Below are 12,200 nucleotides of genomic sequence, written 5' to 3' on the forward strand. Positions count from 1 at the left end.
TTGGAATTACTTTAGGAGAGTATTAGCATCTCTCATCACCACTAATTGCTACTTACTAAAGAATCACACACTGTTGAACAAATCAGAGACACACTTGAGAGAGCTCTGGCTTCAAGAGGAGAGAGAGAGTGGGGATGTGAATTAGCTTCTTTTCATGCATATAAAGATGCTTGCCTGCCCTGCCCTGCCCTGACTCTCAGGAATACTGCCAATGTGTGTGGGGGGGGATCTGGAATCCTAATCTATTAGCACTAAATAGCATGATAAAGCTGACATGAATCCAAATGACAGGGTGCCTTCCACACCTCCTGTTATTAATTCCAAGAGGCCAGGCAGCAGTGAGAGCTGAGGATTAGCCCCCTCTCCTCTGAAAAACTTGTTCCTCTGTTCTTATGTATACATTCACCTATATAAAGGAAAAGAGACTGTTGTAGGTGTAGGAATGCTGTTGGAGGTGTGGGGATGCTGTTAGAAGTGTGGGGATGCTGTTAGAGATGTGGGAAGGCCATTGGAGATTTGGGGGAGTGTTACGAGTATTTTCCCACCAGCACTGGTCCCAGAGCCATGTCAGTTCCATAACAACACACAGAGACTCTATTAGTTATAAAGCTGTTGGTCAATGGCTAGAGCTTCTTATTGGCTAACTCTGTCTTAAATATTAACTCATTTCTATCAATCTAAGTGTTCCGACGTAGTCTTATCTTACCAGAGAAAGAGTTGAGACCTCTTCTCTCACGTTCTACATCTTGACTCCTCTCTACTACATCTCCCAGTATCCTCCTTGTCTCCTAGTCCTGCCTATCTTGTTTTCCTATAGGCCAACAGTGCTTTATCCATTAACCAATAATATATTTACAGAATGACATCTCCCATCAGGGGGAGGCTGTCATAGCTGTGGGAGGCTGTCAGAGACCATAGCCATGATCAGTACCAGAGGCTCAATCACCATTTTTTTCCGCTGGAAATGTTGGTACATTGTTGGATCTTTTCCACATAGAAGATAATAAAAATAAGCTTATAGATGAAAGTGTTTAGAACAATGCTTGGCTATTTGATATTCCTGAATAAAAGTTAGGTAAAAACTTTTTAAATTATATTTTCGTATATATATATATAAATATATAATATGAAATACTATATATATTTTGATTCCTAAACTTGTGTCTGCTTTATTATTATTAAATGATCTCCTAGGATATCTGCATTAATAAATTATGCTAATATCATATATTTTGTGATGTTCTACAACATATTTTACATTTCTATTAGTTATAAAAAAGACAGAATCTTGGCTGGTGTGGTGGCACAGTGGGTAAAAGCATTTTCTGCCAAACCTGCTTGCCTGAGTCAAGTTCCTGGAGGTTCTTATGGTAAGAAAGACCCAAGTCCCACAGGTTGTCCCCTGACATCCAAACGTGAGGAGTAGTCCTTATGCACTCACCCTATCTTTCTGTCTCTCACTCTCTCTTACACACACACACACACACACACTGTATAAACAAATACATCTGTTTTTAAAAGACAGAATCTATCACTCTTTGTGCATAATTTTTATCAGGTTTTAGAAAAATAAAATATTTGTTCATGAGAAATGAGACATATTTGGAAATTGACCTCTTTGTCTGTGCTGCAGGACGGCTTAACTAGCACCAGGACCACCTACCCTTTAAAGACTAGCAGGGCCCTTCATACATCCACCCTCCATGTTCCTTAGGCAGATGTGGACTTCATACATGTGTGGTGCTCTTGTGGATTTCATCATAAAGGTTCCATGTCATTGAGTTTTTCAAGTCCACTAGCTTCTGTTAAGTAACATGCTTGGATTTATTTTGATTTCTCATGCATCTGAAGTTCCCCCTTTGCTTGGCTTCCTGCTCTGTGATTCTTTTTGTATTGCTTGGTTAGTGAATGACATCATAAAACCAGCTTGCACAGGAGACTCGTTTCATTTCTCGGAATGATTGATTTCTGGCATTTTAATTCCTTAATTCATCTCATCTCTCTTGGTCTGACCTGCTTGTCTCGAGCCCATTTTGTTGTCCTTTTTGACTTTCTTGGTTTAAATGTGAATCCTTAGCATTTGGGATGAGGCTACAAAGCTACATGAGCTCCAAGCTCCATCTGATCTCTACACTCTGTTGGATGTTCATAATTTCCTGGATAAGCTAAGAATATATAGCATATTATTATTAGTGCCAAGCATGTATGAAGAAATACCTTTCAAATATCAACCCAGGTAGAGCCTTTGTTTCCTGATGGTTAAATGTGAAAGTTGTTAATCAAAGTGTTACGACATGATGGTGAAATTTTGTTTTTTGTAATTTACCATGATGTACTTGCCAAGTTAACATACGTTGAGAGTTTTACAGTCATTGACAAAGCATTTACTTTCACATTGAATAATATAAAGAATTTCCAATGTTTCTTTTTAAACTGATTATTTTATTCATTTATTAATTAAACTGTTTGTTTCTCTTTCTTTTTTTCTTCCTTCCTCCTACTCTTCCTCTGCCTCCTTCTTTTTTCTACAAGTTTGTCTCAAACTCCTCAAACTCGCTAAAACCTGGCCATGAGAGTCCCTATTGCCACCCAAACTTTGTCTACTTTAATGTAATGGCATGAAGATCAAATCGACATTCTTGTTAGTGTTCATGTTCCTCTAGGTACTGACTAATGAGCAGTTGCTAGAGCAGCAGTGCTTTCTTGTCTGCCTGCTCAAGGTTTAGGGATAGAGTTCCTTCATTTGTGTTCCATGGGCACCTTGTTTTCTCTGACATGCTCTGTGGGTGATGAAGACTTGTCACCCTCTAATGATTGGTGATGCTCCAGCTTCTGTGCCAAGTCTTCTCCATCCTTAGGGACACAGGTACAGTCTGTGTTTGTTCCCCTTTCCTGGCCATAAAACACCATGGATTAGCCACTTATGAGTCTTCCCTTTCTTTTCTTGGTCCATTCAAATTCATTTTCTATTATCTTCATGAATATTTGCTTTGAGTCTTTCATGTTCAAAATGGTCAGTGGGTCTCAGGTGCTCAGTCAGTAAAACGTTTGCCTGGTAATCAAAAGGACCTGAATTTAGCTTCACTAGCACTCATGTAGAAAGCTTTGGGTGGTTCCCACACCTGCACCATGAGAGTGGCCAGGATAAGTAGCTCCATGGCCAGCCTCCAAATCAGGAGCTTCAAGTTCAATGAGACACCCTCTCTCAAAAAGTAATTGGGCAGAGCAATTGAGCAAAGACATCCCATGACAAACTCAGGTCTCTCTATGCATGCACATTCATGTACATGTGCAGGGCACACAGACTCACACAAGCAACGCACACACATACACACTCACACACTTTTTGTGTACTGTAAAAATGAACAGTCTACACACTCCTTTCTCAAGGGTCCTGTGGGTATTGCCCTGCCCATTTCCATGGACTGTTAAGGATAAACCACACACACACACACACACCACCTCATGATTACTTTCCTTTGTAAGTTACCTTTCTCTTTTAAAAAATATTTTATTTAATCTTTCGTGTATCTATACAACGTCTGATATCATACCCATCATCCATTTCCCTCTGCAGCACCACTAAACACCACAACACATTTGTCCCCACTTCCTGTTCTCTTTTTTTCCATCACTTGTTTGTCAAACAAATCTTGTGTTATATTGAGACCACTCCTGCCACTGAAATATATAGCAGAATCTGATGACTCGGATTTGTTAATTGTACCCTGCCATATTTCATAGCCTTTCCTATTCAGGTTCATGCTGTAGTAAATGTTTTTAGTTATTGATGCAAATATTTGCTTTTCAAGACCAGTAGTTAAGAAGACTTGCTGCTCTTTCAGAGGATCTGAGTTCAATTCCCAACACTCACATGGTAGGTCACTGCTGTTTGTAACTCCAGTCCCAGGGGACTTGACATTCTCTTCTTGACTCTAAACCGCATGTATGCAGTTTAAAGAATTACATTTAAGCAAACACATCTAAACATAAAAATAAATATTAAAAACACTTGTTTGATTGATAGCTTGGCAGTTTTCCTCTAGAAATAGCAGGAGTTGTTGAATAGCTTTGTGGGTGCTATACAATTTCCCTCACACTTTCTAAATATTTTAAACTTTTTCCATTTTGTATTTGCTTTCTCATTTCAGACGTTGGTGTCTTCACTGTGACTTCCTCTAGGTTTATTATGTCTTTTACTTTAGGCTTGTTTTCAGTGATGGTTTTGTTTCTCCATAAGCTTTTTTCTGGTTTGTTGGTTCATATTTCATATCCTTATGATAAATGTGCTGTTTCTTGCTTCTCTTCTCTCATTCTAGATTCATGATCTTTCTTTAAAAGATAATCACTCCTTCAGGTTTAAAATATTTGCATCGTGGGGCTGAAGAGATGACTCAGCAGTTAAAAATGTTTGCTGCTCTTCCTGGGGATCCAAGTTCAATTCCCAGGACTTCCATCAAGCCACAAGTCACAACTTCCTGGAACTCTAGCTCCAGGAAACCAAGTGCAAGTGCCCACTCTAGCTTCCTTGGTCACCTGCCAGCAGCAGCAGCAGCAACAACAACAAAACACACACACACACACAATTATTGTCATCTCTTTTTTGTTACTTTTAAGTCTGTGTACTGATGCTGTATTATTATCTCATTTAAAATACTTACTATTGAATAAGTTATATTTTAGGGAAAATAAGAGATATTTCTAAATGATCTAAAAGATTCCATCATTCTCTCACACCTTAGCTTTCCATAGTTTAAATATCTGAGTGTTCAGTGTCCAGCTAATGTGTCTGATATACTTCTCTCAGTCTCCCTGTTTCTTTGGTCTCTTTGTCCCAGATGGAGGTGGGTTACAAAATCTATGCAAGACCCCAATCCACATAGTTTCCACACTTCGAGTTTCCTGCCATCCTAGATACTTGGTTATGGTCAGTTAGCCGTTGATGGTCTGGAAATGTTTGGCTACAGACTAGCATAAATACTTGCCAAATTAATGTATATGCTAACTGATTGTATATACATTAAACCTGTAAGTTATGGTTTCTCAATTATCTGCAGTATATTTAAATACACAGGATTATTCAATTTCTCCTGGGATTTCTGAGAAGCTCATTACATGAGATCTTTTCTGGTAGTTTCCTGTCCGTCTTTTTCTTTCATGATTCAATTTTGTAGAGATGAATTAAGGTTCCTTCAGTCAATACAATCAGAAATTTTAGGAATTAAAATAGAGTTGCAAAGTGAAGGGACTTTGTGTGGCCTGATGTTTTATAACTTAATGTCTGTTTAATTGCTATCACTTTCTTTCTATGAGAGAATTTATTAGAGGATTGAGTCCAGATGTTTATTGCAGGGCACACCACTCTTCATCACACTGCTAATTAGCTCAAATACTCCAATACTTAGATCATTACTTTCTCCTGGTAGCAACTGAGATGTTCTTTGTGTTCGAGAAAAAGGCCAGGTGTTGAACTTCAAATAACAATTACCACCTAGACGTCTGGCCTAAAAGCAACAAAATACTCATGGTTCAAATCTAAAAAGAAGAAAGGGGGTGCTTCTTGCAGTTTCTTTGAATGATATTCACCCCCCAAAAAATGTATTAGTGAATAAATTAACTGTCTCTTGTGGTATAAACAATTTCCTCACAAACAGTCACCATCTTAGGTGACTTCTGAGGGTCAGGAATCTAGGAACAGCTTTCTGGGTGGTTTTGAGTCTGTACTTCTCATAGGTTTCACTCACACTGCTAGGGGTGTAGGCATTTGGAGGCATCTAGAGCTGAAGCATCTATCTACAAGGTGGCTATTGACAGGAAACCTCAGTTCCCAGTGTGTGGGTATCCCCATAGGATTGCTAGCAATTCAGCAATTGGGACTATGAGATAGAAACAGTGTGTGTGTGTGTGTGTGTGTGTGTGTGTGTGTGTTGGGGTGAGGTAAGGTAAGAGGGGACATAATGCAAAGACCAAATTTTTAAGTTATGTGCCTAGAAGGAGTAGAATTTCAAGTCAATGGCATAAAACCAGATCTTCAACATGGTCATAAAGGAAAACTGCTAAATTAAGGCAAGTCATACCCACACAGGTGCTGTTAGAGTGAACAGAACTAATGAGCACACTTAATTGTCTGTTTACTAAAGCCATCAGTGAAGTTGGCAACTGTGTCACAGACTCTATCAGGGGAGCATCAAATGGGTACGGAATTCAAAGTCAAAGTGTATCTGTATGCCTGAGTAGCTGCCATAAAGGACAGTAGTCAGTCTAAGGCTTATGAATTGTGGAGTGTCATGATCATGTGTGTGAGTAGATACTGAAATCAGGAGAAATCCAAGCATCTGACAGAGCAAGAGTAAGGGAACAACAGAGCAATGTTCTTGAGAAACCGATCAAGAAGTCATGATGCAGGCAGCGTGGCAGAGGTGGTGTGCATGGGCTGGAGCAACACACTTGCAAGTACTTCACAAAAATCAATGCCAGTCTGGTTGGAAGGAAGGTGTTAGCTAGCCCTGACTTTGGATTGACACCATGATACCTGGCCTGACCTGAAACAGAAAACATAAGAGAAGAAGGAGAGGAGGTAGGCAGTGGCCAGAAGTGAGTACCAGTTTGTTTTCAAGTTTTGAATTGAAGATGTCCATGAGATTTTTTTTTAGTGATTTAAGTCAAGTCTTAGACAACTATTTAACTGCTTTTACTGTCCCCTGTCCCATAATTTACCGTCTCCATACATCCTAATTGTTTTTAATTTTCATAGAGGGCAGCAATCCAGGAGGATATTGGTTGCTACTGAGTTCCCACTAATAGCTCCACACAGATCTTCACAGTGTAATGGCCCTACCACCCCACCAACCCACATTTCCCATTCAGAATTTTGAATTTCTAATTACAGGCATAAGATCCAGGTAATGACTGGGCTACAATTTCTGCAAGACAAATTATGTATCTAATTATAGGCACATACTCACAATGATATGGAAGCATCAGATGATTCTATAGAGAAGATAATTGTCGACCTTTGCACTGCAATTAAGTCTAAATGGGACCTCATCAGTTTCCAAATGAGCAAACACCAAGCCAGCTTTGATTGGCTGTATCAAGGTAGCACATGAAATGGATTTGCTGCACAGGTTAATTAGTTATCTACGGATGTCACAGCCCTCTAAAAACTCCACAGTGAATCTAAATAGCAGAGTTAATTCCCAGTGCATTGTTGAAACTCTGTGTGGATGTTTATACGCACCTTGTCTTTGGCAGGCTAGCCTATTATAATTCTGCCATCTATATGATTTACAGCAAATGACTGAGAGTTCTACCCATCAATTCAAATATAGACATGAGTGAAAGATTCAGGAAGAGAGAGACCCAGGTTTAAATTCCACTTGTTCTCATTCTTACACTGAAATTTTGATTACCATTAGCTCTTCTCAACTCAGAAGTTTATCCATAAACTATGTGTGATTCATCATATTTTCTATGTATCTCTAAGGCATTATTAATGAGTTCTTCTCCAGTTATTTATCATACACAGATTTCACTACAGGAAGATACCTGTCTATAGATGTTCCTGATTAATGATTGATGGGGGAGGACCCAGCTCACAGTGGTTGGTGCTACCCTAGGCAGGTGGTCCTGGGATGGATAATAAAGTAAGACGAGCAAGTCATTAGGAACAAGCTGGTAAGCAGCACTCCTCCATGACCTCTGCTTCAGTTCCTGCCTCCAAGTTCCTGCATGATTTCCTGCCCTAATTGTCCTTTGTGATGAACTGTGGCATGGAAGCATACGCCAAAATAAACTCTTTCCTCCCCAAGTTGCTTTTGGTCAGAATGTTATATCACAATAATAGAAAACAAACCAAGGCCCATATCATGGTGAATAAATATTATTTCAAAAATTCTACTGCAGAGTATAATACAAATGTATTTCTCAGTCATCTCAGAGTGCAGCAGTGTGGGTATTTATGATTCAAGGACAGCTTTCTTGACTGTGAGGAACTTGGGTTCCTGTGTTCTGATATCTCACCTTTCCCTAAGACTGTCACAAAGCCATTCAGAAGTGGAGGAGAACCCTCCATGGCTCATATACCACTCCAGTACTTCTCATTATTGTGTACATGTGTTATTAGTGAACATGGGTCACTAGGCCAGAGTGTATACAAATATGGGAAGCAAAGGCTCTGGTTGGGCAGCTTCATTCTTGAATGCACCCTACACCACGAAAGGAAGGGCTTCTCCATTACAGGCTGATAGAAAAATGCTCATGGATTCTGTTCTTTTTCCATCTTGAAGTCACTTATCAATTTCCATCTGCCCTATTGCATTTTGTTCCAAACACGCCTTCTCATATGGCTGAGCCACGGCGTCTATGGGCTGCTGAGTGGCATCAAGGGCTGTTGTCAATCTTGTCTCTACTTCTTCACTCAGATCCCTCCCATGTCTTCTAATCTATTCAAATACTGACAATGGAAAGTCATTTGCTTAGATAAGAGTTTCTCTATTACCCGGATACCATTTTCTTACAAAATTATTAAATAATACATAAATTTTTGATTGAAAAAATCCTCTTGTCAGTTCAATTTTTAAAAGATTAATTTTATTTTGAGTGTGTGTGTGTGTGTGTGTGTGTATGTGAATGTAGATGACTGTAGATGCTAGAAGAAGGCATCAGATGCCTAGAAACTAGAGATCCAGGAGGTTGTGAGCTGCTTGATGTAGATACTAGGGCTTAAATCCAGTCCTCTGGAACAGCAACAAGTACTCTTGATTGCTAAGCCATTTCTCCATCCCTAATTTACTTTGCTCAACACCATTATCAACAATATATATATATATATATATATATATATATACATATATATATATGATTTACTATTTATATGGCCCTTTTTTACCTAGAGATCTTTCAAATATATTATCTCTATCGTCTATGGGATTTTTTTTTTTGTCATTATAGAACATCTTTGACTAAGGTCTGGGGATTAAATTCTAATGCCCAAACAGGGAATGACCTGGCATTTAATCATAGGATCATAAAAATTATCTATTTAATTCCTTCATTTTACAGACAAAGAAACAGAGACCAAGGACTGGAAATAATTTGTTTATGACAGACGGTGGGTCAGGCCACTTCTAAATCAGAACTAAATTTGAATTGTTTACTTTTAAGAATAATATGTCATTGCCATTTTGCATAGAGTGTACTAGTGCATAATGTTTGAGTTGATCTCTAGTTGATAGTGACCTGAAGTCATCCTCATAGCTGTGCTTATCACATCACCTACAGCTTGCACCAGAATGCTGATATAGCAGTCAACCAGCTGTCTTCCCATAATGAAAAATATTTCCTCTTTTGAGGTCTTCCAAAAACCTTTCTTAGCAAAGGCAAAAGGGCATTAATAGGGTTATTTCTGGTTCAGAGGTATAGATTGGCTGCAGAGGTCCAATACAAAGTCCATATAGCCTTACAATTCACCCTCTCATATCCCCTTTTAGCTTTGTTTTTAATGAACAAAATTCATTTTGGCTCAGCTCTGAAATAATGCCACAGTTAACTGCAATTACATGTGTTTTCTATATCTGTTATTGCAGTTATCTGCAGTCTATATCTGTTATTGACTATAAACCAGCATAGATTAGGAGTCACCCTTACACTAAAAATGAAATTTAAAAAACTAGAGGCAATACAATAAAATATGTTTCGAAAGCAACATCTAATGTTGTTTTGTATGTTTAGTCAAGAGACTTGAAAGCAACCAGCCACAGTCTCCTAGACTATACACCTTTGGAAGATTTGCATTTTCCTGGGTTAGACCAAAAGGGAAAGAGAAGCACTTCAGCCCTCTGAAGAACAATGGAATACAATCCTGCAAGCCAGTCAACAAAACACTTTAAAGAGAGTGTACTTGCTAGAGTGATATGCAATTTGTGGGAAGCCACTAATTGCAGCTTATATAATGTGGTTTTAAATCTTTCCCGAAAAAGTACACAGCTCATTCAAAAGAAGGCATTTAAAAGCTGCAACGCTTCCAAAAACTCTTGCCTGGGGTGACTGGCATTTTCCTGCACTTGTGCTTATAATGACAAGTGAATGTCACTGTCCTATGGGGATAGTGGAGCTGTTGACCAGGAATGAGTGGAAAATGTTTAAAAAGAAAGCTGCTGTTTGACTGAGGGCAATATAATGTCAGGCCACAAAACTCCTTTTATGGATTGATGGTTGCACAGTGGCAAGGCTGGACTAGTCTTTCTTATTTAAAAAAAAATTAAAATAAGAAAGTTGGGTCCAAATGACTTAGTAACCAGAACACTGCTCCTTCTTGTCAAGTGAGCACATGACAACTGAGTCTTCATGTTCCCCCCTCTAGAGCAACAGCCAATCCCACTGCTATCACACCTTTTTACATTCCTGGTTTTCTATGGTTCCTCCAGGTAATTTACTCACATCTAAATATATGAATCAAAGCACCTCAGATGAGAGAAAGAATAGGCATGAATTTGAATAGAAGTTGGAGGAAACAGAGGATGGAGAGAAAAGGGTGACAATAGAGTATTCCTGGATGGAACCCTCAAATATAAATAAACTACAAAAAGTGAATGGATGGTTTCTGAACGACAAAGACCTGCCTCAGTTATTAACTCCCCAACATGGCTGTCCTTTGCTTCAGATGAGCCTAGCTCTGGGAATGTCCTTTTTAAGTTTTTGTTTTTGAACTTCAAGAGGTTTTGAGGCTTCCTTCTTAATACATGTTGTGAGTAAGGGATCATTTATGCTGTCAGTTGGGCCTTTCCACCATATTTGTATGTTGTGACAATTACCTCTCTTGACACCTAGACTGTGTTGACCTGCCTTGATGTCTCAGGAATATTATTCACCTCCCCCCGAAAAAAAAATCAATTCTTGGACTGCAAAAATGGCTCAACAAATAAAGGTGAACAAGAGTATTTGAAGTTCTGCCTCTCTAGCGCCACAGGAAAACACGCACAGGCCAGAAGTAGAAAGCAAGATACTGTGGGCTGCACCTGCCTAGGTCTTTATTGCTGTGTCTCTGGATTTGTAGGCCACTCCTCGACTTTTCAGCTCCCGAACAATTCCTTGGGGCAGGCGACCAGTGACTGACACAGCATATACACCTGGCTTAAAGTTACTGACTCGCTGCCACTTGGAGACAATGAGGAGCTGGTGCAGTCATACACCATCTCTCTGTTGCCCTTCATTTGTAGGTAGGGCTCACAATTGTCACACCCGTCATATTCAAACTGGTCTATAGTCTTGACTAACGAACACAGCAAACAAGCGCGCAGATGCCGCAGGTCCTTCGGCACCGTCTCCAGGGCCATCCTCACCGACACGACAAAACCCGGCGTACTCCCTACCCTCTGCATCAGGTCGGCAGACCCCCATGAAAGCAGCACCTCCAGCCCTTGAGTCATTTCCCTTTCTCTGACAACTGGTGAAGCGTGAACGTCTGGGTTGGTGGACTGGAGACTGTAGGAAGGAGAGAGTAAGATGCTGGTTTTTCTACCTCTGCCCAAGCCGTTGCCTTTGTCTGTGGGCAGGACTTAGGTTCAATACCAATAAAATGAACTTTTGGGATGTGCTCAAAAAAAAATAAATAAAGGTGAACAAGAATGTGGAATTGAGTTCTAATTCCTAGTACCTATTAAAATCTGGAACACCTATGAAATACATCAATGTCCATCATAGCTCAATAATCCTAAACATGCAGTAGTGGTTCCCATAACTTGGTGGTAACCAACAACTGTCTAATTGGACTTAAGACGATCTCAACAAGAAGGAAATCTTGCCTGGTACTGGAAATTTAAATAACAACTTAGTGCTAGTGAAGTCATAGCTATTGGAAAATCCATTATAGTTCTAATAGATCCGTCTATAACACAGCTTCCTTACCTAAGACTCAGAACATTTTTTGAAAGAGAGGGCAGGAAGATTGTAACAGGGAGAGTATCAGAGACCTTGCTCTAAAATTGTATCTCCTACTGTCAGAAGCTACACCCATAAAATCTGGCCAACAGGACCAATGGACATGGCAAAGTAAATGGGGAAAGCCCATGAGGCATCAACCTTATGGGAAAACAATATAGGCAACTGGGTAAAGCTTACAGCAGAAGAGGTGATCTTCCCCAGGGAAATGGTTTTCCACTGCCAAATGGCCAGCTCTCTAAATATAAATGCAAGTAACA

At 39.5% G+C, this 12,200-nt stretch overlaps 1 pseudogene; it reads right to left on the minus strand.

Moving 5' to 3' along the window:
• Nucleotides 1-10,940: 10,940 nt before the first annotated feature.
• Nucleotides 10,941-11,356, minus strand: LOC127238060 (transcription elongation factor SPT4-A-like; annotated as a pseudogene).
• Between the last annotated feature and the right edge of the window lie 844 nt (nt 11,357-12,200).

Source organism: Phodopus roborovskii, unplaced genomic scaffold (assembly GCF_943737965.1).
Source record: "Phodopus roborovskii unplaced genomic scaffold, PHOROB, whole genome shotgun sequence".
Lineage (NCBI taxonomy): Eukaryota > Metazoa > Chordata > Mammalia > Rodentia > Cricetidae > Phodopus > Phodopus roborovskii.